We start from the raw sequence: 22,357 nt of genomic DNA on the forward strand, positions 1-22,357 counted from the left end.
CTCCAAACACCAAGAAAAGCAAGAAGAAGGAGGTGACTTTGGACACATTTTATGGAGAAAAAATGCAAAATACAGAGGAGATAGAAGAGGAAACAAAAACAAATGCTCCAAAACCTTCCATAAGAAATGTAAATTCTCCACGAGTTCTTAAAGAATTTAAATTGGAAATTATCAAAAAGATAGAAGCCTTCTGGAAGGAAAAATGGGAAATGATGCAAAAGGAACTCAGCAATCTGAGGGACCAAAATATGCAAGTGCAGAAACAGCTCGAAATCTCAAAAAACAGGTCAGACCAAACTAAAAAGGAAAACCAGTCTTTAAAGGTCAGAATCAGGCAACTGGAAGACAATGATCTTGAAAAGAGCAAGAATTAATGAAGCAAAGTCAAAAGATTAAAGAATTAAAAGATAAGATAAAATATCTCACTGACAAGGTGAGAGACCTAGAAAACAGAGGAAGGAGAGACAATCTGGGAATCATTGGTCTACCAGAAAAGCCAGAAATAAACAGTAATCTTAATATCATAATACATGATATCATAAAAAAAAACTGCCCAGAGATTCTAGAACAAGGGGACAAAATATGCACTGAAAGAATTCACAGAACACCCTCTACACTAAATTCCCAAAAGACAACTCCCAGGAATGTAACTGCCAAATTCCAAAGCTTCCAAGCAAAAGAAAAAATGTTACAAGAAGCCAGAAAAAGACAATTTAGATATAAAGGAACACCAATCAGGGTCACACTGGACCTAGCAATATCCACTCTGAACGACCATAAGGCATGGAACATGATATTCAGAAAAGCAAGAGAGCTGGGTCTTCAACCAAGAATCAGCTATCCATCAAAACTGACTATATACTTCCAGGGGAAAGTATGGGCATTCAACAAAATACAAGATTTCCAAGTGTTTGTAAAGAAAAGACCAGAGCTCTGTGGAAAGTTTGACATCCAAACACAAAGAGCAAGAGAAACATGAACAGGTAAATATGAAAAAAAGGGTAAAGGAGAAAAATGTTATCTTTTTCTTTTATTCAAACTCTCTTCTATAAGGACTACATTTATATCAAATTATATATATATATTAATATGTTGGGAAAATGTAATGTGTAACTCTCAAAAATTGTATGCATCATTAGAGTAGTAAGAAGAATCATGCATAGGGAAAGTTTGGGGCATCAAGACGATATGGAGAAAGGGGGGTAGAAAGAAAAAGGGAGGAGGGAATTGTTGATGGTACTAAGATATACTCCAAGAAATAGAAAAAAAAACTAAATAAAATAATCTTTCTCACACAAAGATACACATGGGAAGGGGAGGGGAAGAATTCTCCTATAAGAAGGAGAAGAAGAGAGTTTTTACTCAAACCTTACTCTCAGTGAAATCAACTCTGAGAGGAAAGAGCATATAGATCCATTGGGATCTTGGATTTTATCTTATCCAACAGGGTAAGGGAGAAGGGAAAACCAAGGGGGGGGGGACACAAAAAGAGAGGGAAGGAGAGGGGGTAGGGGAAGGGAAAAAAAGGGAAGGGCTAGAAAGGGAAACATATCAAGGGAGGGGATTAGGGGGACTGATTTAAAGTAAATCACTGGCTTAAAATGTTATAGCTAAAGAAGAAAGGTCAGAATTAGGGGAGCAATTGGAAAAACATTTACTGCTCATGGGTAGGACAAGCCAATATAATAACAATGAACATCCTACCCAAACTGATCTATTTAGTGCCATACCCATTGAACTTCCAAAAAATTTTTTTACTGAATTAGAAAAAAACATAACAAAGTTCATTTGGAAGTACAAAGGGTCAAGGATATCCAGGGAAATAATGAAAAAAAATCTAAAGGAAGGGGGCCTTACAGTCCCAGATTTCAAACTATACTATAAAGTAGTGGTCATCAAAACAATTTGGTACTGGCTAACAGACAGAAAGGGGGATCAGTGGAATAGACTTGTGGTAAATGACCTCAGCAAGACAGTCTATGACAAACCCAAAGATCCCAGTTTTGGGGACAAAAATCCAGTATTTAACAAAAACTGCTGGGAAAACTGGAAGACAGTGTGGGAGAGATTAGGTCTGGATCAACACCTCATACCCTACACCAAGATAAACTCAGAATGGGTGAATGACCTGAATATAAAGAAGGAAACTATAAGTAAATGAGGTGAACACAGAATAATATACATGTCAGACCTTTGGGAAGGGAAAGACTTTAATACCAAGCAAGACTTAGAAAGAGTCACAAAATGCAAAATAAATTATTTTGACTACATCAAATTAAAAAGGTTTTGTACAAACAAAACCAATGTAACCAAAATTAGAAAGGAAGCAACAAATTGGGAAACAATCTTCATAACAAAAACCTCTGACAAAGGTCTCATTACTCAAATTTATAAAGAGCTAAAGAAATTGTACAAAAAATCAAGCCATTCTCCAATTGATAAATGGACGAGGGACAGGAACAGGCAGTTTTCAGCCAATGAAATCAAAACTATTAATAAGCACATGAAAAAGTGTTCTAAATCTCTGATAATCAGAGAGATACAAATCAAAGCAACTCTGAGGTATCACCTCACACCTAGCAGATTGGCTAACATGACAGCAAAGGAAAGTAATGAATGTTGGAGGGGATGTGGCAACGTGGGGACATTAATTTATTGCTGGTGGAGTTATGAATTGACCCAACCATTCTGGAGGGCAATTTGGAACTATGCCCAAAGGGCGATGAAAGCCTGTTTGCCCTTTGATCCAGCCATAGCACTGCTGGGTTTGTACCCCAAAGAGATAATAAGGAAAAAAGACTTGTACAAGAATATTCATAGCTGCGCTCTTTGTGGTGGCCAAAAATTGGAAAATGAGGGGGTGCCCTTCAATTGGGGAATAGCTGAACAAATTGTGGTATATGTTGGTGATGGAATACTATTATGCTAAAAGGAATAATAAAGTGGAGGAATTCCATGGAGACTGGAACAACCTCCAGGAAGTGATGCAGAGCGAAAGGAGCAGAACCAGGAAAACATTGTACACAGAGACTGTACAAAAATACACTGTGGTTCAATCGAACATAATGGACTTCTCCATTAGTGTCAATGCAATGTCCCTGAACAATCTGCAGGGATCATGGAGAAAAAACACTATCCACAAGCAGAGGACAAACTGTGGGAATAAAAACACCAAGGAAAAGCAACTGCTTGACTACAGGGGTTGAGGGGATATGATTGAGGACAGACTCTAAATGAACACCCTAATGCAAATACCAAAAACATGGAAATGGGTTCGAATCAAGGACACATGTAGAATTGCATGTCAGCTATGAGAGGGATGGGAGGAGGGGGGAGGAAAAGAAAATGATCTTTTTTTTCCCCCAATGAATAATGTTTGAAAATGACCAAATAAAATAATGTTTAAAAGGGGAAAAAAAAGAATTTATGTGATTAGTCCAAGTCACAGGAGTGGTGGTCACATTCAAATGTGGGCTTTTGGCCCTTAATCCAATAATCTTCCCACTATACCACTCTCATAAATTGAGTTAGAATCTGGGTTGCTTTGACAGGCAATTACATTATTCCTTAGCTTTTTCATAAAGTCACAGTTTAGTTTGGGTGAAGATAAACTAAAGCTGCTGATTAATCTATTTTGTTGAATGCATTTCCATATGTAGTATATTTCTGTATTAGAGAAATAAAGGGAGATAACAGTAAAGAATTGTAATATTTTAACATCTTAAATCAAATATGCAATTAAAAATTTTCTTGGGTAAAATGAATATTTAAAATATTTTATTATTTTTGTTTTAATAATATTATTAAATATAATTTTAATTTTTAAGAAAGGAACATAAGCAGATGAAATGTCAAGTCATAATGAAACTCAGAAATCTTCTTTAGCAACAGCAATGAGTCCAGGGCCATGCTTCTAATATCTAGTATCACTGTCAACATAAAGGGAGTTTTATCACTTCAGATTTGTGCCACAACCCCAAAACTACCTACTGAATTTCATGCTCCCCAAAAGGGAAATTAATGTCAAAAATCAGACTAGAACACATTTCTTCCTGAGTCAAAAGCTAACTCTTTAAGCTATTAGAACAAATTGCCTCACTATTAATCTTAAAAGACTTAATTTTATGGAGAAAATATAAATCTTACACAGTGCAAAGGTATCAATTTCAGAAGTACAAGAAGATGAGCAAGGCTAGATAGTACATCTAAAAAATATCAAATTTCAGAAAAACCTAGAGAAGTGATGCAAAGTGAAGTGAACAGAACCAAAAAAACGTATGCAGTAAGAGTAATAGTTTTTGATGAAATGAATGACCTAGTTATCCTCTGCAATCCAAGACAATCTCAGAAATTTATGATGGAAAAAGCCATCTTCCTTCAAAGAACTGATGGAATCTGAATACAGATCAAAATGTACAATGTTTAACTTTCTTCTTTTTTGTTTAAAATCTTTTCCACAAATTGACTAATATAGAAAAATGTTTTATATGATTGTACATGCAAAATCTACATTAGATTGCATACCATATCAAGGAGAAGGGAAAAGTAGGAGAGTGTAAGAGGAGGGTAGGAAAAAGAAAGAGAATTTGGAACTCAAAAATTAAAAAAATTAATATTAAAAATTTATTTTTACATTTAATTGGGGAAAATATTTTTTAAGAATGTTTAGAAAAGCTGATATGGAGATAGGAAATCAATAAAGAAGTAGAGTTTAAAAAGTAAAAATATTTAAGAGTTTCACTGGACAATTTAATTAGATACCAACTGTTACTATGAAACAGATAAACAAAAAAACCCAACTTTGGTTTCATTAAGCAAGACTAGGTTTCTGGGAAAAAGAAGGTGATAGTTCTGCCATTCTCTAATGTGGTTAGACAACATCTGGAGTACTGTGTTTATTTTTGAGCACCACTATTTAAGAATGACACTAGAGTTCCCAAAAGAAGGTGGTAAAGGGCCTCATTTATTTAATAGTCAACTCACGAAACTGGACATGTCAGAAAAGAAGAGTAAAGAACAGGATCACTAAAAAACTATGATGTAGTAAAAGGTTCAGCCTTGTTCTGATATGGCCCATAAGCCAGAATCAGGAGCAATAAATAGAAGTAAATTATAGGCTTCATGTCAAGAAAAAAAAACAATTATTAGAAATGGAATGGGCTGCCTTCAAAGATAGTAAATCATCTTCAATAAAGTTCTTCAAGCAAAAGTTGTTTGACAACTTGTTGGTTATGTCATAATGAGAATTCTTTTTCAAATGTTGGTTGGAATCTATAGATTATTTCACCAATTCTTCAATCATTTTTGTCCTTTCCATCCTTTTGAACTCTCTAAAGAATGACAAAGGTGTGGAAAGGAAACTAGACTTAACAGTTTGTGGGGGGGAGGGCCAACTGGGAGTGGCAGTTGGGTCTTGGGACTAGCACTTCCTTCCTGCCGGGAGAGGGCTTGCGTCCTGGGGTTGGAGGAGAGTGGAGCTTGTTCAGCCCAGTTTGGAGTGGCATGCTCTTCTTGGTTCAGCCCAAAGACACAGGCTTCTAAAGGTTAGAATTGTTCTTGTTTGCTTTCTGTGTACTGCTAAGATTCTGAATTAGAACAACGAGAGTAGTAGGGAGTGGGACAAACTCTCCGCCAGCCTCTGGGGCCTGGCCTCAGGTCTGAAGCTGAGAAAAACTCCAATCCCAACTAGTTATTAAACTTTTTGTTATTTGAATTCGCAGTCAGATAAGTGGACTATCTTTTCTGGTCATAGAGGGAGTTGAACTTCAGTTTCAGTCATTCAAAGACAAACCGTCCTTATTGGACCCCTGCTGTTTCCTCTCAGCAGGGGGCATCTCCCTCCCTTGCCTCACCAAGCAATATTCCCTCTCTCCCTTTAACTCCTCCTTACCCATATACAAACCTCCCATTATTCCCCATTTATCCCCCTGTTTTCCAATTCCCTATTTCCCTTCCCAATAAATATTACAAAGGCAAAGGAGATGAAAGTGGTCCTGGCAGACAAGGGAGGAGGTAATGTGTGAATCTAACAGTCATTCCAGCTGGAATGCTATGCCTCCTCATATCTGCCTTTTAAAAATCTTAGTTCCCTTCAAAGCTCCACTCATATTCTACTACCCAAGTGAGACTTTTCCTGATAATACAGCTGTTGCTGCGTCTGCTAAAATTATTTTGTATAATCTACTATTTATGTATGTTGTCTCCACAAGGCTATATTTTCTTGAGCACAGGGACTGTTACATCTTTTTCTTTGTACTTTAGTAGCCTATCAATGTCTATCTAGCACGTAGCTGGTAATTAATAAATTCTTGTTAACTGATTGACACAAGCAGCTCCATTTGAGTATGAGAATTAGAAAAATGAGTAATCACACAAAGGTTGGAAAAGATTATCTTATGAGAGACCAAAATCAGTGGAGTTCAAACTCAATTTGACTAAGTCTAAGACTGTGATTCTACCAAGGTTAAAGTCAAATACAACTTCCCTGAGGCACCTACAATTTAAGTGACTTGTCCAGAGGAGCAGGCACTTGGACAAGCTCCTGGAGCTGTGGTAGCTATGTAGTCCCTTAGCTCAGTCTTGCTAGATGCTTTACATAACTGGTAACTACAACTATAAAAGGATTTAGCCTAGGAATGTTGAAGGTTGTCAGAATTCTTTTCCTAAGGTCTAACTGCTTGTAGGTAGCATTCCCTTTGAGTTTCAGATTTGAAGACTGATGCAGCAAAGCTGTATCTTAAATGCTTTCAAATTTTGAAATTACATATACACATTTTTAATTTTCAATTAATAGTTTTAAATTTGACTTAATGGTTCATAAATGCTTGTCCATTATTAAAAATAATAATAACAATGAACCTCAAACTCGTGGGCTAAACTAAATTTAGGCATAGCCCCAAATATCCCAGGGTCACCCAAAGTAAGTAATCATTACAGACAGGACTTGAATCTAGATCTTGACTCTGGACTAGTTCCTAATGCTTGATGCCTTTGTTGGGGAGAAGTGATATTATTTATATATAAGAGAAAGGATACTTTACATACATATGTATATATATATTCAATATCTAAATTCAGAAATCAACAATGTAAAAACAAAAAACATCAATAACAATAAGATAAAAACTTCTTATCTTTGGAGACTTTAAGATTAATGTGATTACCATCACATCAATACAGTCTCATAATTTGAGAACTTGAAGGGGATTTAGAGTATCTATATAAACTGCTCTTTTTTGCAGATGAGGAACTTGGAACACAGTGAGCTGAAATGATTTGTTGATATCACACAGCTAATCTGTATTAAAATTAAGTCTAGAATCAAGGTGACTCTTAGGTTAGTTGTCTTTTATGCCATGCTACAGCTGATGAATGGGCAATAGGACCTCTGTCTAATTGTTAGTAGTGTATGCCAAAGGATTATTGAAGTAGAGCTGGAAGGAAACTCTGAGGACATCAAGTCCAATACTTTTCTTTTGTAGATGTGGAAAATGAACCAGAGAAACAAAATTACTTGTTGATAATCAGTACATAGCTGGGATTTAAACTCAAGTACCCTGACTCCAAAACAAGGTTTTTCTACCACTCTATACTTTTACTCATACTTCACAGATCTGTGATTTCCTTCCTATTTCCCAGACACACATTTCTCTTGGAATATTCTTGTAACTGAAAAGTTCATCATCCTTCACTGAAGCCAATCTTAGGAATTTCTCTACATAAATAGGTTGATGTCAGACAATCCATCACTATGCCTGTGCATATGGGAATTTGTTCAGTCTCCTTTATGGAGGGAGCCAAAAGAGTGTTACTTTTATGAATAAAGTGAGTTACTGAAAATAACTACCACAGTCCATTGATTTATAAGATAGAGGATTTCCAAATAAATCAAGCACTTTTGCCTTATAATCACCCTTGCTTTCTAAATCTTCATCCACAACTTCCCTCAGATCTCACTTCCTCTCTAAAGGCTGTAGTACAGTGAAAATGTTTTTCAGAAGTATAACCAACCTCTGCTCTCCTGGTTTCCAAATGTTAAGATTCCCATTTAAAACACACACACATATACAAATACAAAAAAAAAATACTACAGGTTCCCTTGCTTTATTAGGATGCTCCCTGAAGAATAAAGGTCATTTCTTTATAAAGATCTGAAAGTATACCCAGGACACCAGGGGCCTTCAAAACTAATACGGACCCCAACAACCTATTGCTCAGGTAGCCTCAAAGTACATGCCGACATTAGCCAGCACCCCTAACTGTCCCCGTTAGCACCCAACCATACAGGGTATCACTGCTTTTGGTAGGCGAGGACATCTCCACTGAGCCATCTGGAGTGGAGATGCAGAGACTCCAGAGGACCATGGGATCCGCTGAGTCTAGCTATCTGCAAAACCAGAGAGCAGGATATCGAAGATAAGAAATGGGGGATGGGGAGAAAGGGGTCCTAGTTGCGCTTTTGTGGACACAAAGTCGGGGAAGAGAAAAAGGGAAGTTACAAGGGGGGGTGCGGGGTTGGGGGCCAGACCTACAGACTCCACAAGGATCAATACCTGGCCGAGGGTAGGGAGGAGGCATAGAATTGTGGCAACTTCCGACCAACCTGGTGAAAGAGAGAAAGGGAAGATCCTTACAACATAGCGAGGAATGAGCATTTTAGCACAGTGCCTGGCACATAGGAGGCGCCTAATTAACGCTCGCTAACTCGGGGTCTCCAACATGGATACGAATACGTGCCCTAGTCTTGCAGTCCAATCTGCTCCAAAAGAATCAAGCCCGAGAGAGGACTGCTAGGGAAAGCGAAAGTAAGCGCCCATCACTTACCCTCCTGACCCTCCCCAGCCCCGGGGTCCAGGAGCGGCTATCTCCTCCTTAGCGACTACGCGGGAGCGTCACTGACAACCACCCGGAAGTCTCCACAACCATTTCCTGGGTCATGCCCAACCGGCGGGAAATCCTTTCCGAGAATTCCAAAACTAGTGGACCAGCTGGCGCCGCTTATCTGTTCCTGTTGCCCTCTTCCGAAGTGTCGCTCTGAAAGCTCTGCCTGGATAGCCTGACCGGAAAAGGTAACGGGCTTCTCCTGGAAAGTATCTACTTTGTGTCTTTGAGGGGTGTTTACGCCACCTGGAGGTTTGGCGACCCCCTCTTTAGCTATAATGAAAGAGTTTTTCCTCCTCTTTCACCGGGATGGTAGTTCCTATATTTACATACCTCCCCCAGCGCTCGCCCTGCTTTGGTAGCACCCAGCTTTTAGTCCCGCCTACTTTCCTGCCCCTCTGCTCCTGGTGTGGATATTTCCGATAGAAGCTTCAGGGTACTCTGTTGCTGCGGCCGCCCCTCCCCTTACACTGGCACAGCTTTTTGGTCCTTGTAGTGTTTTCTGGGCTTCCTCCCAGGACCTTCCGGCCTGAAAGAAGGCTTCTTCGTCAGGTTAAAACTCACCTCTCTTTGAAGGCTGCCCATCTTCCAGGTGCTGAGACTACTATTTCCAGCGCCATGTATTCCTCTCCCTGGAGAAAAAAGTACGAACTCGCAGTCCGCAGGGATACCCTCTCCGTACCCATCGTGCAATACTATGTTGTTGGGGTGCAGGGGGTACAGCTATCCAGAGTTCCTGCTTAGGCAGAGACTTGTATGTTGGTCCATCGCCGGCATCACAGGCAACTTACCTGCCTGAAGACTGAAGGGCTTGGATCAGATTTCGTCATGCGGTCTTTTACTCCGCAAAGATTTGTGTTCCCATGTTGGCACAAGTTTAGTGTTTTTACTTCATCTTAATGTAGTGTCCGGCAATCAGATCTATTGGAAATTAGCTTTGGAAGCAGTAAGTTCCCTTATGGATGAATGGTTATCCTATAAAATAAAATTTTACGTTCTTCTTTTAAAAAAAAGAAAAAGAAAGAAAGAAAAGCCAAGAGCTTTTACAAGACAGCTAAGCAGTATATCACCTAGGTGCTTCATTGCATTGTTTTTATTTAATAATGAATTTGACTCTTGTTTTTCAAAGATGCATGTATTTGGGAGGAATCAATGCCACGTTTAGGAAAAGTTAGTAGTAGTATTGGTTGTATCCAATCTAATAAACATTTGTTAAGCAACTACTATGAGCTGTAGGGATACCGTTAATAAAAAGAAACACATTCCCTCCTCTTGAGCTTACGCTCTAATGGAGGAAGACTACATATAAAAAGATGCAAGAAAGGGGGGTGGGCACCATGGGGTACCTGGTTCAGGCACATTTTGTTGGAGTTGGAAACAGTTGTGCTATCCTGGATAGCTATATAGCTGTCCTTGACTTTGGAGTCAAGAAGGATCTACCAACTCTGAATGTCTGGCAACTTTATAAATTACTCATAATGATACCCATTTGGGATTTTTTTTTTTTTGACAAAGATACTGGAATGGTTTGTCATTTCTTTCTCCAGCTCATTTTACAGATGAGAAAACTGAGGCAAATAGACGTTAACCCAGGGTCACACTAGTAAATATCTGAGGCCAAATTTGAACTCACAAAATTGAGCTTTCTCATGTGACCCAGTGGTCCATCCACCTAGCTATCTAGTTTCCCCAAGCTAATTGCCTATCTGCATAATTAGGGGTAGTAATATTCACACCTGGAGTTCAGTACATGAATGAAAACATAGTTTCTAAAAGCCTCCCCTTATCTCTTCAACCCCCCCACCCCCAGAAAAAAATTAGTGAATATTTTATTGTATTATATTGATATGAATATTATATAGCATGCAGGAGAGGAGAAAATTTCATAACTTGCATGGGGACTCACATTAGATTCTTAGTACTTCTTGGAGCCTTACTATAAATACTTGTAGAACATATAAACAAATAACTTTAGCTGATGTGTTTTCTAAATCCAGATATTCATATACTTTGTCAGGTTTTGCATGGGTCTTCAAAAACTTGGATCTTGTTTTGGGTTTTAAATGGAGAAAGGATAAAGCAGAATCATTTAAGAGTAAATCATTAACAAGGTTTGAGCTTTTTAGCAAAAATATACAAATTTTCTTATATTTTTGGATTACCTTCCATTCCTTTCAGATTAATTTTAACATCCTTTTAGTCTTTGAGGAAATGTTATTAGTCTAAAGAAGTCTCTGGCAAATAGAAAAGGATAAAACTTTGTAATATCAATTAAACTCAGCTTATTTTCTTTGATATCAGGTTGCAGCTAAATGTTTATTCTTTATGATAAAGGAGAAACCCTTTGTGAGACAGACCTGATGTTTTTAAAATTAAGATAATTTCATTATCAACACATTTATTATGAAATAAAGCTTCCTTTTAATGTGAAAAAGAATTTTTGAGGGATTTTATTCCTTTGTATTATTTTATGAAATTAACTGTAATCAAATTAAAAACATTAGAAATCTGGGCTTTATAATAGTAGTGCTGACAATGTTGAACCAAATAGTGGCCCATTTACAAATAGATCTCATTTCATGCAAGCTGGATTTAAATAAGGTCATTTGAAAAATGTCTACTGAATATAATTTAAGTGTTTTACAAATTTTTATGCTGAATTCTTAATTCATTAAAAAAAACTATTAAGGGAGACTTTATTTGGTATTAATAAGAGTATTACCAAGAACAATTACTAATAAGGAAAAAGTCAAGGTCTACATAAAGTTTCAAAAAACCCATTATTTATTTTAATGGGTTTGATTGCTCCCTACAGCAAATTTAATATGGCATGGTAGGAAAAAGCCTAGTTAGGGAGACAGAAGAACTCTCTTGTATTGAATGGGAGGGAAAAGATTAGAAATTTGAGGAAAAGCAGAAGAAAGTGAGAATATAAATCTAGAAAGAAGAGAGAAATTGAACATTGGAGAAAAAAGAAATAAGAATGGAGAACTTCTCACCAGACCTCCACAAAGCTTTCTTAGTATTTACAAACCCTTTGTTTTCAGTTAAACACTTATACACATCTGTTTCAGAAGTTGCAAGAACCCTTATTCTACAAAAGCTACTTTTATCCTTTTACCTGTTTGCCTCTTTACCTCTTTACCAACATCTGCAGCTCATGGGAACCCTCCCAACTTGGGAACAGCATAAATTTGTCAGCCCTTCTTTCCACCCCCCTGCTGGCCAAAATCTATGCTTAAGCCCAGATGCTACACTACTAGTTTCCTATGTTTATAGGACAATGGATGTAGAGCTGGAAGAAGCCTTTGAGGCTTTCTGATTCAACCCCCTCATTCTACAAATGAGAAAACTGAAGCCTATAGACTCTTGCCCAAATTGGACCCAGCTCTTCTGACTCTAAATCCAGAATTCTGCAGTCCTCCTACCTCCTACCAAAATTTACCTTCAGTCATTCCAAGACACTTCTTAGGACCTGAAAACTAACTGAAGAATCTCAGAGATAAGTTGTTTGTGGTTATCATAACTTTAGAGTTTTTAACTTGGGAGTCTATGAATTTGTTTTTTAATATTTTTATAACTATTTCAATATAATTAATTTCCCTTGCAATACTATGCACTTTATGCATTTAAAAAAATTTTTTTTTTTTCTGAAGAGTTCTGAAGCTTCACCAGACTGCCAAGAACTACTGCTTTATAGGGTCAGGATATAGAACTGACAGGAGTTCAAAGGCTAGGAAACTTTCTGAATGAAATTAAGTTAGGCCAGAATTCAGACAGAGGGTTAAGATTCCCTAACTTTGCTAAGCCCTAATGTTTCTAAATTAAGTTATACCCTTCCCACACTTATTTTACCTTGTAAAATCAGCTTAAAATACTACTGGGAGCTAACACTTTTAAAAAGGTGGTATTCTAGGAGTTGAATTCATTTCTGTGTCAAATTGGTTGTAATTATTAGCAATGTCCTTTTGAAATAAAAGTCTTTTCTTGCATTTATATCAATTGCATTTACTGCTTGGTATATACCGTTTCCTTAAGGAAAGTCATGAAGATCATTCTCAGGAGATTTCACATCAAAATAGTCTTAACTATAATCATGTGCATTAAGAAATGAATTCTCAAATATAAATGTACAAATTAACTTTTAAGGTCACCTTGATCTCTTTTATGTTTCTTTGAAAAGCGCATATCTAATATATAATTCTGTATAAAGCATTTTCATGATGACAGGAATAACAGTGCCACACATTTCTTTAGAGCTTTGTACTTTTTAAAGTGCTTTCACTTAGGTGGCCATCAGCTTTAGAGAAAAAATATGAGTAGTCTGTTTTTGTCTTCTCTGTCTTCCTAACTGACCTTTTGAGTATATCTTTCTCTTCTTTACCAGACAACTATTGCCCTTAAGTGTAGCCACCTGACTCTGCTCATTTTATCTGTGCTCTTCCCCTTTCTCGTTCAACTAGCTGTCAAGTTTTATTTAACAAAATTACATAAAAATATAATCAATTGGAGGGATTTTTTTGTGTTACCTGTTTATTACATTTTAACTTGTGAATTTGTTAACACTTGGTTTCACTTTAGTGAATCATAGAAATAGTTGAACTCAACCATCATATAGGCCAGTGAAGGAGATGGTTTGGAATTGACCATACCACATAAGTAGTTATATTCCATCTATGTGCAAAGTTCATTTTATTTTAACATATGTGTATGCTTTGACTATAAAACAACTAAAATTAACTGGCTATACTTCTTAAAGATGCCATTATTGGCATGGCCTATATAATAACTGACATTTATACAGTGTTCTAAAATTTTCAAAGTGTTATCACAAAACTATCTAATTTGGTCCTTACAACTTCCCTGTGAGTACACCTTTTAACTTTATTCTAGCTATTTTACATATAGAAGTTTTAAGAGGTTAAGGGATTTCTCTGTGGTCCTATAGATAGAGTGTTGAAGGCTCAGATTTCTTGTGACCCAAGTCTTGTGTTCTTTTACCACATTTCCTCTGTTGGATAACTTTGATAAAATAAGGCTTTGAATACCAAAACTTAGATTAAAAATAATCATTACTGATCCCAAATATCTAAGGTTTCACATCTTAGATGTTTGAAATCTAGTAGACAAAATTGATTATTTTTCATCCAAAGACTAAAACCAAAATACATAAATGCTAAAAAAATCGACTATTGATCTTGGGGGGGGTTTTCTCTCCTGCACTAAATTGTAAAATTGAAACTGATTGGGAATAATTGTTTTTGTAAAGGAAGGGAGGCTAGAGGATAAAAAATGATTTGAGGAAGATCTGTTCAGAATTTATAATTTCACTATTATTCATTTCTTGTTTTCCTATAATTATTCTAAACTCTTTGAAAGTCCAATACTTGGTTTTGGGGCCTACATATGCAGACTCCATTCCCAGGATACCATTTTGTAGGGATTCTTAGTTGTGTGTCATTTGTGTAAACCATTCACATGCAGTACTTCTTTAGATCCATTTCTTGCCTCCCATTGAGATAGAAAAGACCATTCATCTTTTTTTTCTTTTTTCTTGAGAAATAATATGATAATATGGAGAGTGTCACTGAGGACCAGGATTTAAATCTTGGTTCTTCTACTTTCTATTTCTAATGTGACCTTGGCATAGTCACATTATTAACCTCTCAATCTGTAAAATGAAGACTTTGGAAGACCTCAGGGCTGGGGAATCTTTTCCCACCTCTAGTGCCCAGAGGGCAAATTCAAACTGTGAGCTCCTTTCCCCCTATTATCTAAGAGAGTTGAGGGAGAAACTGCTTGCTTTGGACAGAGGGGTGGGACATGCAAGAAATGTCCTGGGCCCAGGAAAAGGAGGAACAGAGCACCTCCCCTAGTGGTGACTCTGCATGTGTGCCATGGCTTCACCAAGGAGGTGACTGTCAATATCCTGTCAAGCTCTAAATTTGTACTCTTACTGTGTGTGATGAAATTTGTGCATTAGTCTCCAATATACATTGATTAGTATTAGTAATACTAGTTTGGCAACTTTCTATAGAAAAATAGTGAAGATAGTTGCCCTCCACTAGGAGATGTCAATCTCTCATTTTGAAGAGAAAAAGAAACCCCCTCCCCAAGCAGCTATAGATAGATAGATAGATAGATAGATAGATAGATAGATAGATAGATAGATAGATAGATAGATAGATCTCTATATATTAGTATAGTCCTTTGATATTCTTCTCAAATGTGGCTAAGAAACTGTCCCTTCTTTCTTCTATTCCTGTGGGAAGAAGTTTAGGGGTGACCTAATTCCTATGAGAGAAATCTCAAAATTTACAAGTTATAATCTTGACTCAGCCTGAATGCTATAGCCCAATGTTGCAATGCTGTACCCAGAGAAAGAGAATATTTTAGCCTGACTTGTTGCAATCTGATAAATCCTTGGATAGGCCTAAAGCCCTGACTCAGCTAAAAATTGCAAACCTAAGGAATATTCCCATACGCTTAGAAATACTCAGAAATGGTGGGGAAGGAAAAGGAGGATAGAAGAAGAAGGGTAGAATAAGATACAGAGGATGGGAAAATGCAGATAACATTGTGTTGGATCCCTATAAAATCTGGGCAAACCTAGGCATCTGTGCCCACTGTTTCTGGGACCTCAGACTGTGGAATCTCTCTTTCTCCCCCTACAAGCTCCCACCCCCTGCCCCCTGCCAAGTCAGTATTCCCTCACCTGCCCCGACCCCCACCCCCTGAGCATACTGCCTGTGCCCAGGAAGTATTGCCTCCCCTATGCCTTTGCCCACCCCCCACTTTTGAGGGCACTGGCTAGGCCCAGACAGTATTCTTCACTCTACCTTCCCCCCTACTGCCCCCCACTTCTGAATAAAGGCATGTGAACTCTGCCAGCATCAAGTCTCCTGTCTCCTCATTAGAGTGATTTTGAGGGTATGAGAACTCCTCCCCCAGTCCAGAATTTCACTCCACACACTATGATTTTCTGATTCCTGTTCTGAATCCTATGATTCTTGGGGAAATTAAGATTGTATTAGCTACATTGTGAGCGTGTTATATGGACCAGAATAGAGTCCTACTAAATTCAAAGTTATTTTTGTCAGTTGTCATACTAAAGTATTTCAAGACCTTCACTTCAGCATTTTAAGAGATTAATTTAGATTTGCAAAATGTTTTGCTAACCAAACCATGTTCATTAGTTCTTTGAACCACAAAGACTAATTCTAAAAGTTCTATATCTACATGTAGATAATATATCTTTCTAAGTGGAGGAAATAGGCACATTGATGATGCCACAGAACCATTAGAGTATCTATCTCAAGTTCAATATGACTGAGTTCTCAAAATCAAAAATTCTCCCCTACTCCATCCCTAGTGACATCACAAAACTGTGAAAGTATCTCAGACTCTAGTTTGACATGGAGTATATTGATAATCAACTGTTATTTATTAAGCATCTGCTGTATGCAAGGCACTAGGGACACAAAAGCAAAAAAATAGTTCTTGTTCTCAAGAAGGTCACAACTGTGTACAGAGAAGTTGTATATAAGGTAAATTTGGGGTAGTCTCAGAAGGAAAACCCCAAAGTCTTTTTTAAATTTTAATTAAAAAAAATTTTTTTCCCTTGGTTACATGATTCTTTTTGTTTCTCTCCACTCCCTGTTCCAGAGTTGACAAGCAATTTCACTGGGATATACATATATATAGCATATATATATATATTAATCACTCAAATTTATTATATATATAATTACTAATTCTATTTCCATGTTATTCATTTTTGTAATGATCTTTTAAAAATTATTATTATTAAATATATATATTTTTACCAGTTCCATGTAATAATAAATTTCCATGTTTTCTGAAATTATATGATCCAAATTGTTTCCCTTCTTTTCACCTCCCCCTCCCAGGGCTGGCAAAGCAATTCAGTCTGGGTTATGCATGTATTATCATGCAAAACATATGTCTATATTGTTCATTTTTGCAAGCGACTAATCTTATAAAACCAACACATTTTTTCAAGTAAACAAGTGAAAAATCATATGCTTGATCTGCATTCCTATTCCAACATCCCTTTCTCTGGAGGTGGATAGAATTCTTTGTCATAAGTCCCTTGGAATTACTTTGGGTCATTGTATTTCTGAAAGTAGCTAAGTTTATCACAGTTGATCATTCCATAGTATTACAGTTGCTATATATAATGATGCCCTGGATCTGTTTATTTCACTCTGCATCAGTTCATGTAGGTCTTTCCAGTTCTCTCTGAAATCATCTTGTTCATCATTATAGCACAATAGTATTCCATCACCATCATATACCACATTTTGTTCAACCATTCCCCAATTAATGGACATTCCCCCAATTTCCAGTTCTTTGTTACCACAAAAAGAGCTGCTGTATGAGGAAAGAATCTGACTTAAAACACAGAGCTGATTTATTGGACTTGCACTCATGACCTGGACTAACTCTGAAAAACATTCCAAAAGCCCAGTGGATCAGTCAACAAGCATCATTGTAGTACCTATTAGTACAAAGAAGTGGAGATACAAACTCAGAAACAGAATAGTCTTTGACCTCAAAGAGCTTACTATCTATCCAGAGTGACATCATATACACATACAGGTACATATATACATAATAAATATGAAATTTTAAATTTTGAGGAGGGGAGCATTTGCAGCTTCAGAAAAGACTTCCATGTAGGAGGTAGAGCTTTAGCAGACTCTAGAGCAGTCATGGCCAACCTTTGGCAGGCATGCCACAGATGGCACACAGAGCACACTCTCTATGGGCATGTGTACTGCCCTCCTCTTCCTCCCATCTCCTCCACTCCCCCAAAGTTTCTTACAAGAAAGACAGAGGGACTTGGGTGGAACTCCTCTCCCCCTCTCCACCCAGCCTAACAAAATTTTTTTACATCCCCTCATCCTCTGCCCAGCAGCCCAATGGAAGTGCACAGGGGGTAAGGTGGGCCACTCACAGGCAGCAGAGCTGGAGGGGAACAGAGCACTTTGGGACACTCCCTTTCCCCTCTAGGACATTCCTCACTTCCCCACCCATTAGCCCAATAGGAGTGTTTACTCCCTCCTCTGTCTGGGATAAGGGTTGGGGTTGGGGTGGGGGTGGGGGGGCATCATCTTCACTGGTCTAGAGGGAACTAACCATTTATCTGCCTGGGAGGTGACCAGGAACAAGCCCTTAGGAAGTTCCTGCTACTATGTTAGAGGCTAGGATCTAAATACAGAGAATGAAACCAATTTTCTATTCCCATAGAGTCTAATGGGTGGGGAAAAATACTCCATTAAGCTTATTCATTTCCTGAATCTACAACACCCAAAGCAAGCAGTAGGTTACACAAGTTAACATTTTCTCAGGACTTGATAGCCCTTCACATGTTGAGGTGTCTTGATCTATGACATCATGAATTGATTTGAATTGAGACAACCTTTCTTTATGTAGCCATGCTATATGTGATCTGTTTGTTAGTATTTTATTAATTCCTTTTTGAAATAATATCATTTTCTTTTTCATGTGATGCTGGTTTGAGTATGAGTACCATTTTTATCTCATAAAAGGCATGTACTAGCTTGTTTTTTTTTCCCCTCACCTGTAGAGAATAATTTTTACATAGATATTTGTTGTTCTTTAAACCTTATATTAAAATTAATTTGTAAATCTATTCAGAACAGTTTGTTTTTCTTCCATTAGTGATTGAATTCTTCAGTTTCTTCTTCTAGAATTAGTTCAAGATCTCTGTTATTTTATATCTTTGTAAATAATCATCTTTGCCCTTTAAGTTCTCATTTTTGTTGGCATATAATTGTGTATAGTAGTATGTGGTCATTTTTTATTTTTGAAATTAGATTTTCCTCTTTTTTTAAGATTAAGGTAACTAGATTTATCAATTTTTGTTAGTCTTTTAAAACATTTCTTAGATTGGGCTACATTATTAGGTTTAGATGAGTTAGAACAGTGGTTTTATTTTTAGTTTTAGAAATTTCTCTTTAAATTTTCAAGTTATTTCCCTTGTGTGTTTTTCTTTGTTGAATTCTATGGTCAGTTCATCAGGCATCTTTACTCTTTGGACTGTCTTTATCATTATTTTCTCACATCCAGTTATATGCATGTACATATCAGCTTCAGCTTCTTAATGGCTAAATTTAGGCTTCAACTGGGAAGGACCCTACTGTTGAAACTCCAAAGGGAGAGGATCACAAGCAAGATGTATTACCTGAGCAGTTTATATGTGTTTATAAAATTGGAAATTGTACTATATACAATTATATGTATTTACATACATGTTAGTTGTCTATATATCTTAGATACCAAACCATTATCTGAAAATGATACAAAAATTTTTTTTTAATTTGACCATAATCTATGTTATTTATTTGTTCAAAAGCTTTAAGTTTCATAAAATCACAGTTATCTTTTTAAATTTCCTCTTCTTTCTTTTTAGGTTAATAATATTTTTTCTTCCCATAACCAAGAAAAGTATTGGGTCTGATTTTATTTTAATTTTTTATATAATTTTTAAAATGAGGTCAGGTCTGAGTTTTGAATTTATTGTGGAATATGGCATAAGATGTTGATGTAAGCCTAATTTCTGCCAGACTAGTTTACAATTTTCCCAGGTATTTTTAATCAAATAAAAAATTGTTTCCTGAATATCTTATGTTTTTTAGTTTATCCAATCCCAGGTTATTAAATACCATCTTCCCTCACCCATTTTTGCTTATTTTCTCTGTTCCATTGATCTACTTATCTTTTTAAACCAGTAACAAATGCTGGCTTATAATATAGTTTGAAGTCTAGAAGTGTGATACCCCTTCATCGCTATCTTTTTTCATTATTTCCCTTCATATTCCAGACATTTTGCTTATCTAAATGTATTTTGTTGTAATTTTATAAATTCTTATAAAATTTTTATTTGATGATTTGATTGACATGACATTAAAATTGTCAATTAACTTTGTAATTCCTCTTCATTTTTAATACATTGGTATCACTAGTGTAAGGGGAAATTTTAGGGTTGTGACTTAATCTAAATTTAATTGGTCGCCAGGGAATATTCCATATAAAATACCGAAGTCAGTTTTGGAAATTTTATGGTGGTTTAATTAACTAATATAGAGGGAAGGAATTAAGAAGAAGAAGAGAGAGAAAGGGTATAGGATTTCTCTGGCCTAGCCTGTGCCAGGGGGAGTTCAAAGACCTCCACTATGAGGTCTTCTCAGAAGATTAGCGGCTTCCTAAGAAGATAGTGTTTTGGAAGGTAAAGGAGAAAGTAATCGGCCTAAACTCTGAGAGAGCTCAGAGAAGATGCCTCACCTGAACTAATTTACTAAGCTTCCCCCAGTAGTGTATCAAAGATACTCACCGCCAAACCTGGACAGTAGCTGCCACCACGACAAGATGCTAAGACATTCAACACGGTGCCACCAGCCACCTCTCTGTGCAAAGAGGCTGGAGAGAGGAAGTGACGCCAAATATATAGACTGTTTTTACATCTCTTTCCTGCATCTCACATGTACCAATGGTAGCTTAAGCTAGACTTAGTCCAGGGGTCTTTCAGTTTTTTCTGATTTGTCATTTGCTAGCACATGTCTGCCATAGGCTATTCTTCTCAATACTTAATCCTTAAGTAGGGGTGTAGACATTCCTGTTTTATTAGACTAAGCAGGGTGGAGTAAATCTAAAATTCACAATACCCCTGATGATGATGATTGGGAGACTAGTCTCCCCAATTGATCACTAAACATAATCATCCTGCACCTCCAAATTTTCTAACTGCAGGTGCATACAAAATTTCACCTTCCAAGAGGAAATTACAATAGTTAGATAGAAGAGGGAAATAGAAGAGAGAAGATAGCAAAACCAATGCTTGCTGGGCACATTGACGAAAACCAATTAGGGGACAGTCCCTGTTTGGCATAAGAGTATACTGAGGAATGGAAGGAGGTGGGCTAGATTTAGTTTTTATCTGCACAGGAACAGCCGACAAGTAAGTAAATCTAAAAGTCACACTAGCCATGATCAATAAATATTCCTGTAGCAATTGAAGTTCTTTATTTCTTTATTTTTAAACCCTTAACCTTCTGTCTTAGAATCAATTGGCTCCAAGGCAGAAGAACGGTAAAGACTGGGCATTGGGTGTTAAATGACTTGCCCAAGGTCTAAAAATCATTCAGGAAAATTTCTTGTAAGTTGAAAACCTCCATTCATTTCATTGCCCCCAAATTAATATGTGTTGATACTTAGTGTTGATATCATTGCAATTTAATGCAAAAACAATGTAGACAATTGAACAAAAGAACAATATAGACAAATAATGAAAACAACCCAAGATGATGTAATAATGAACAAATTGACAATAGTAAGAAAAAACTCAGAAAGAAGGCAAAGAGAATAATTTAGCACTTCTTTGTAAGAGGCATGGTATGGCAGATTGTCACTTACTATATACTAGCAAACTGGGTATTCTGAATCAGAAGTTAGTATAACATGGGTCCACTTAAAGAAAGAGGATGCTATACCACACACAAAATCTGTCCTTTTAATGCAAAGAAATACCTTTCAAACCAAAAGAGGAATAGTAAATGAAACTCCTTATAAAGTCAGATTCTTATAACCTGAAATTGTTCTATCTTGTCCTATGACTATATTCCACTTCATGAAAATCAAGGCATTTGACCTTCTTTTGTTATTCAGTATCCTCTCCTATTTTCCATATCAAAGTGGCCCAACAGTTACATGTGTAGGTTCTTTATTACTTGATGATTTGGTTCATTTGGGTCAGGCAACTTGAACTCATTAAGGGGTTCTAGGCATTGCCCTACCATCTTGCTTTCCTTGACCATCTATTAGTTATTCTAATTCATCCTTTCCACTCCAAAGATTCTCTTTCACAAAAAAAAAAAAATTGAATTGAATAAGAATGGAGCAATTTTTCTTACCCCTTCTTGTTTTTCTCTTTTCTGCCCACCCAGAGAAACAGTTCTATCCATTTTTTTAAAAAACCCTTACCTTCCGTGGCAGAAGAGTGGTAAGGGCTAGGCATTGGGGGTCAAGTGACTTGCCCAGGGTCACACAGCTGGGAAGTGTCAGAAGTCAAATTTGAACCTAGGACCTCCCATCTCTAGGCCTGGCTCTCAATCCACTTAGCTACCCAGATTCCCCCTAGTTCTATCCAATTTTAACCATCTCTCTACCACCTCCATATGACTTAGTGTCTATTTGTTATCTTGAGTTTTCCTGGATAACATTAGGGCATTCTGAATTTTAGCATTCCTGACACTGTTTTTATGGAACTATGACATCTCCATACTTTGAGGGATGCTAACTTCTGTGCAGTGAATGAAGGAGGGAGTATTTTCCAAGCAGTCAGTCATCAGACATGTAGTAATCACCTATTTGGGGATTTGGAAGTGGAAGTGTAAACAGATTTTTTCTAGGAATTTGACTATGAAAGCAAGGA

The 22,357-nt window shown here is 36.9% G+C and overlaps 2 protein-coding genes across 12 annotated transcripts in view; one reads left to right on the plus strand and one right to left on the minus strand.

Annotated features, from left to right (window-relative positions):
* Nucleotides 1-8,956, minus strand: part of KIAA0825 (KIAA0825 ortholog) — a 554,607-nt gene extending 545,651 nt beyond the window's left edge. For 8 of the 9 annotated variants that reach the window (XR_008917190.1, XM_007487289.3, XM_007487287.3 and 5 more), the window contains exon 1: nucleotides 8,824-8,956. The gene's annotated coding sequence lies outside the window, so the exon portion shown is untranslated. Of the gene's footprint in view, nucleotides 1-8,552; nucleotides 8,603-8,823 lie in introns of all 9 variants that reach the window. The other variant, XM_007487288.3, reaches the window with a different exon arrangement.
* The window catches only part of SLF1 (SMC5-SMC6 complex localization factor 1), a 115,716-nt gene continuing 98,818 nt past the window's right edge, over nucleotides 5,460-22,357 (plus strand). The window contains exon 1 of one of the 3 annotated variants that reach the window (XM_056820814.1): nucleotides 5,460-5,543. The gene's annotated coding sequence lies outside the window, so the exon portion shown is untranslated. Of the gene's footprint in view, nucleotides 5,544-8,951; nucleotides 9,069-22,357 lie in introns of those variants that run through there. The other 2 variants (XM_001365334.5, XM_016431568.2) reach the window with 2 other exon arrangements.

This window comes from Monodelphis domestica, chromosome 3, assembly GCF_027887165.1.
Source record: "Monodelphis domestica isolate mMonDom1 chromosome 3, mMonDom1.pri, whole genome shotgun sequence".
NCBI lineage: Eukaryota > Metazoa > Chordata > Mammalia > Didelphimorphia > Didelphidae > Monodelphis > Monodelphis domestica.